Here is a 6,000-nt window from a genome sequence, read left to right on the forward strand (position 1 = left end):
TAAGTATCACTAGAAATGCAAACTGTACCTTATATGTTTTTAATACTTCCATTCTGTGTAAGTCACAACACAGATGGAATCTATGTGGTCTAAATGTTGCTGTTAGAGACTCTCTCAGAAGTGATAGGCTTAAGTGTTTTCTCAGTCATTGCAGCATATGCTATAAAAGTAATGCACGTAGCAATTCATCAGTTAATGCATATTTAGAGAAATAAACATTTTTAATGAAACTCCCATCGCTTAACTTTGCAACCTTACATCCAAAATGAAAGACATGTTTATGACACACTTGGCTATCTAATACAAATGACTGGTTTCATGGTTTGAACTTTTGGGTAGACCTGTGTGGTGTCAAGAGTTGGACTTGATGATCCTTAAGGGTCCCTTCCAACTCAGGATATTCTATGATTCTATGATTCTATGATTCTATGACTGATGATGGAAAAGAAAGATCAAGTTTAAACTGAGGACTATTTCTGTATTCATCAGCTCATGATGAATAAGTGAAGCAATTATTAAGATTTTTAGTTAACCAGCAAAATGTTAATTGTATCACTCAGACACTGAATGACATGTTATAAGCATCTGTATTGAATTAGAGAACCAAATTCAGTTTGAAAGCTATGAATATTATATGCTGGCATCCAAACCAATGAAATATTACACTTTTCCATTTTGAACTGAAGCAATTCTTTGTTAAATTTCACTGCAGGAATCTATTCTTTAATCATTCAACAAGATAGGACTTATAATGTTTGAATATTAAATTTATGTGAAACACCGTAGTTTAGCTTATATAATACATCCTTGCCATTATTTCTTAAATGGCAACTGTAACTGCTAAACATGAGGAGCACTATGTTACCATTTTATTGAAAAATTACTTGTTTTGAATTCATCTTGATGAATGTACATAGAATACATCTAGTTGGTGGAACTAGTGAGATTATAAAATAGCCATTTTTAGCAACATTGCAATATTTTTTTCCCCCAATTTTATTGTTCTTAACAGTTAAGTAGATTTGGGAAAAGGAATGCTGGCATGTCCTGTTCTTTACTACAGAGAACATGAAAATTTTAAACTGTCTTGATATCAAATTCAGGTTGACTACAGAAGAAAAAAATGCAAAAACAAACAAACAAACAAACAAACAACTATGAGATAAATGAAGGGGAAAAAGAGCATAGAAATTGAATATGGGAAATGTGAAGAAAGGAAACACTAAGAGTGATGGCCCAGTTGGTGGTTTGGACTAAAAGATTAAAACTATGAAATTAAAAATGTAAAATAAAAGACAAAATTTGTGACAATACTTTGGGATGTATGAAATATCCCTTAGGCAAGCAGTAGTGCCCCAGGTATTTTGAACATTCATCAGTAATTGGGAAAAAAATATAAGGAAATTTATCATTAGAAATAATGCTTCCTGTCAGAGATGTACATAGAATTTAATAGTTCTTGTATGTGTCTTGTTTCTGTGGTTTAAATCTCTCCATATTATAGCTAATGTTCATTTTTAACATCTTTGTGAAGCTATTACAATTTACTCTAAGTACTAAGACTTTCAAAAATAATTTCTCTGAACACAGTTGGTAGAACTGATGAGATAACTTTTCTCAAAAATGCTCTTCCATCATAACTAATCACCACACTTACTTTGAAGATACTCATAATCTAATCATAACATTATGAAAACATATTTATTCTACAGAGATTCAAAATTAAAGCTGTGTTATTTATATTTTTTCTCTCAATGATAATCACTTTTTTATTAGAAAAAACTTTGCATATAAAAACAGAATTTAACATATTCAGCATATGTTAAAATGAGGATGAGGGGTATTCTTGTTTACACCTGAGAAAATTATAATAATCCTGTGCGTGACCTTCCAGGAGAAAATAAAGTTTAATTTACTACATATATTCTTTCTATAGTCTACTATAGTCTACTATAATAGTCTACTATAATATAGTATAATATAGTCTACTATTAATATATTATATAGTCTACTATTAATATACTATATTATACTAATATAGTATAATATAGTCTACTATAATATAGTATAATAGTCTACTATTCTTTCTAAGTCTACAAAACTAGTCTATTTTCTAGTTTTGTGTCTCACCTGAAAAGTAGTACATCCAGGCATATATTACCTTTTTTTAATGTTGATAGTGGAGCACTGTTTCCATAAAGATTAATATTTAAATAAACAATTTAAGACAAAAGTAATACTTTGTGTTTTACTTTTTGCAGTGCATACATACATTGGCAAGACTAAAGGCAAGACTTCTAGTGCATTATGGATCACTTATGGTGCTTTACTTAATATCTGTGGTGTCTAATATCTCTTTATGTCACACCATATCATACAATTCTTCACATGTTAAAAGGACATCATGTTATTTCTGTAGTCCTCTGCTCTGGGTGAGCTATGGTTAAAAAGCAAACAATATGTAAGGTATTTCAGAAAGAGGATGGGCAAGGCTGTAGAGGATAGTCTATTGTCTCTGTGGAAACTGATGGATCTACATCAACTTATGTCATGCAGGGTCTTCCACAAGAAATAATAATATTTTTTTAAAAAAATGTTAAGAAATAACAAAGTTCAACAAGTTCACAGAATAGCAAAAGACTTGTCAAATATATGGAAAATTGCACTGAGGAGAGTCACTTAATAGTCTTAAAAAAAAAATAAATCCATAGCATATAATTAAGAAAAAAATATGACCCAGCAAAGGAAATGAATAAGAAATTAAATCAATAACACCTATGGGATAAAAATAAAACATTATCAGATTAAAACAGACAAGTCCTTTCTCCTACAGCTTCCTCACAACATTTAGTACAGGTCAAAAGTAAGCTTTAGGACTAGATTTATTTGGGGTATTATCCAGATAAGTGATTCCTATATTTCATTGATCTGAGCAGGAAATACAATATTTCACTCCTCAATTATAATGTATTGCCTCAAAAGATATAATAATATATTTTTGAAATGTAGTAGATTTCCATATCAGATATTTCTGGTTTGGTTAACCAGAAACAAGCTTTCTTGAGTGTTAGCAACACGGGCTGGATTCATACATAAAGGTAGTACTAAAAAAGCATTGTCTGGAATTTCTCTGAAACCTAGAAAAATGTAATACACGTACTTTTCCTAGTGTGCTAATTTCCTCAATTGAAATCCATTGTCTTAATAAACATTTTTAACAGCATAAAAGGAAGAAAATAAAAAAAAATAAAGTCTTAACAAAGCCATAAACAGGGAAGCATACAATACCTAATTGTCATGCATTTCTAATTCCATGTCACAGTCTTCTTTGATGAGGCAACTGCTAAGACAGCTGGTTCTTTCCCCCTTCCTATGATAATACCTCACTCACACTTTGGGGCTGTCAAATCCTTGCAGATAGGAGATCCAATTTAAGCTGCTCTGCTTCTGTTAACCACTCCTTATCACTCCCCTCACTGCTCCTAATACTGGGGCCTGCCATGACTGACTATTTTAGCTTTATTAACAGGTTTTGTTTTCAGCTCTTAGTAAAAACATGTCCACACTCTAGGGATAATGCAGTCCCCTTCAATGTACGAGAGACTAACAAACAGCCTTTTCTGCTTTCCTTCTGTAGAAATCTCAAAGTTATCTGCTTTCTCTAATATTCTTTGCTCTTATTTTTTATTTTATTTATTTTTATTTTTTTATAGCAATACTAGTAACAGAATGCTTAGTGCATTCTGGACATTGCCCAGATGCATTCTGCATAGTTAGTTGCTTTTAAATCCTGTGCATAATTACAGTGAAAAAATATTCTCCGTTATATGATGTGACCATTTGGATAACAGAAACTGTCTTTCACAATATGACAACATATGTAAATAAACATATTTATTTACATATAGGCCACAACACTTGTCCCTTTGTTTGCCTTGCTGTTTTTGAATTTGAGATTTACTTCAGAAATTTAGTTATCCATGGGTCATTATCCAATTTCTTTCTTCTTCAGAAATTAAAGTAGAAATGAAACTGATCAAGAGAACAAAACCAAGGACATGTAATTCTTCCTAACTTAAAATAAGCAAAGTGTGTATGTGTTACTAAAATAGTGCAATCGTTGTTATTTCAACAAGTGAGGATGAGAAAGATGTGGAAATGTTTTGGAATCATCATTTACTATGTTAACCTTTATGTTACCAGTATCACCACTACATGGTTATATATAAATATTATAAATATAAATATATATATATATATAATATATAGCCATGTCCATTTCCAAGCCAGGGTATTTCTGACTTACAGCCCCATAATCAGAAATCATAATCAAATTATGTTTACAAATATTAAAAAATCAAATATATGCATATATTTATGCTCATTAAATTGTGAATATAAACACTTAGATTTCTTTTAGATATGTGTTCATTAGGTCAGTGTTGCTATTCTATTTCTTTCTTCTGATCCTTTTCTGTTTCCATGCTCTGTTAACCAAATTCAAAAATATAAACTAACAAAGGCTTAAAGAAAAAACTTTTTTTTTTTTTTTTTAAAAAAAAAAAAGACTGCTCATAGTTTTAATATATTACAATAATCTGTATTTTGATATTACAGAAACAGGTGAGAATTTTATCAACATTTTTTTCTCAGAATGGGCAGCACCTGCAGCCTATAGGGGTTAATATACTTCAACTACAATGGGAAATATGTTGTAGATTGTTACCATCCTTGAGATGTAATTACAGCCTTTTGTATTATTATTATTTTTTAATTTAGTACATTTCTAAAATCCATCTTGAAAGTCAGTCCAGCCGCAGATGGACCTGATGGGCCTGATCCAACATATCACAGAATCACAGAATTGTCTAGGTTGGAAGAGACCTCAAGATCATCGAGTCCAACCTCTGACCTAACACTAACAGTCCCCACTAAACCATATCCCTAAGCTCTACATCTAAATGTCTTTTAAAGACTTCCAGGGATGGTGACTCAACTACTTCCCTGGGCAGCCTGTTCCAATGTCTAACAACCCTTTCGGTAAAGAAGTTCTTCCTAACATCCAGCCTAAAACTCCCCTGGCGCAACTTTAGCCCATTCCTCCTCATCCTGTCACCAGGCACGTGGGAGAAAAGACCAAACCCCACCTCGCTACAGCCTCCTTTAAGGTATCTGTAGAGAGCAATAAGGCCGCCCCTGAGCCTCCTCTTCTCCAGGCTGAATAAGCCCAGCTCCTTCAGCCTCTCCTCGTAGGACTTGTTCTCCAGGCCCCTCACCAGCTTCGTCGCCCTTCTCTGGACTCACTCAAACACCTCGATGTTCTTCTTGCAGCGAGGGGCCCAAAACTGAACACAGTACTCGAGGTGTGACCTCACCAGAGCCAAGTACAGGGGGACAATCACCTCTCTAGCCCTGCTGGCCACACTGTTTCTGATCCTGTTGGCCTTCTTGGCCACCTGAGCACACTGCTGCCTCATATTCAGCTGACTATGAACCATCACTCCCAGGTCCTTCTCTGCCTGGCAGCTTTCCAACCACTCATCTCCCAGCCTGTAGCTCTGCTTGGGGTTATTGCGCCCCAGGTGCAGGACCCGGCACTTGGCCTTGTTGAACTTCATGCAGTTGACCTCAGCCCATCGGTGCAGCCTATCCAGATCCTCCTGCAGAGACTTCCTACAATCAAGCAGATTGACACACGCACCTAACTTGGTGTCATCTGCAAACTTACTGAGGGTGCACTCAATGCCCTCATCCAGATCATCGATGAAGATATTAAAGAGGACCGGCCCCAGCACCGAGCCCTGGGGAACGCCACTAGTGACTGGCCTCCAACTGGACTTGACTCCATTCACCACGACTCTTTGGGCCCAGCTATCCAGCCAGTTTCTAACCCAATGAAGCATGTGCCAGTCCAAGTCAAGAGCATCCAGTTTCTTGAGGATTTGTGGAAGAATGAAAATATAGCCCTTAGTGCATGGTTTAAAGATTAATTCAGGCAGG

At 34.7% G+C, this 6,000-nt stretch overlaps 1 long non-coding RNA gene across 1 annotated transcript in view; it reads right to left on the bottom strand.

Moving 5' to 3' along the window:
* Positions 1–3,407, bottom strand: part of LOC137849851 (uncharacterized) — a 30,413-nt gene extending 27,006 nt beyond the window's left edge. The window contains exon 1 of the long non-coding RNA XR_011092102.1: positions 3,289–3,407. This is a non-coding gene — a long non-coding RNA (uncharacterized lncRNA). The remainder of the gene's footprint in view (positions 1–3,288) is intronic.
* Positions 3,408–6,000: the final 2,593 nt, after the last annotated feature.

The sequence above is a fragment of the Anas acuta genome, chromosome 1 (genome assembly GCF_963932015.1).
Source record: "Anas acuta chromosome 1, bAnaAcu1.1, whole genome shotgun sequence".
Taxonomy (NCBI): domain Eukaryota; kingdom Metazoa; phylum Chordata; class Aves; order Anseriformes; family Anatidae; genus Anas; species Anas acuta.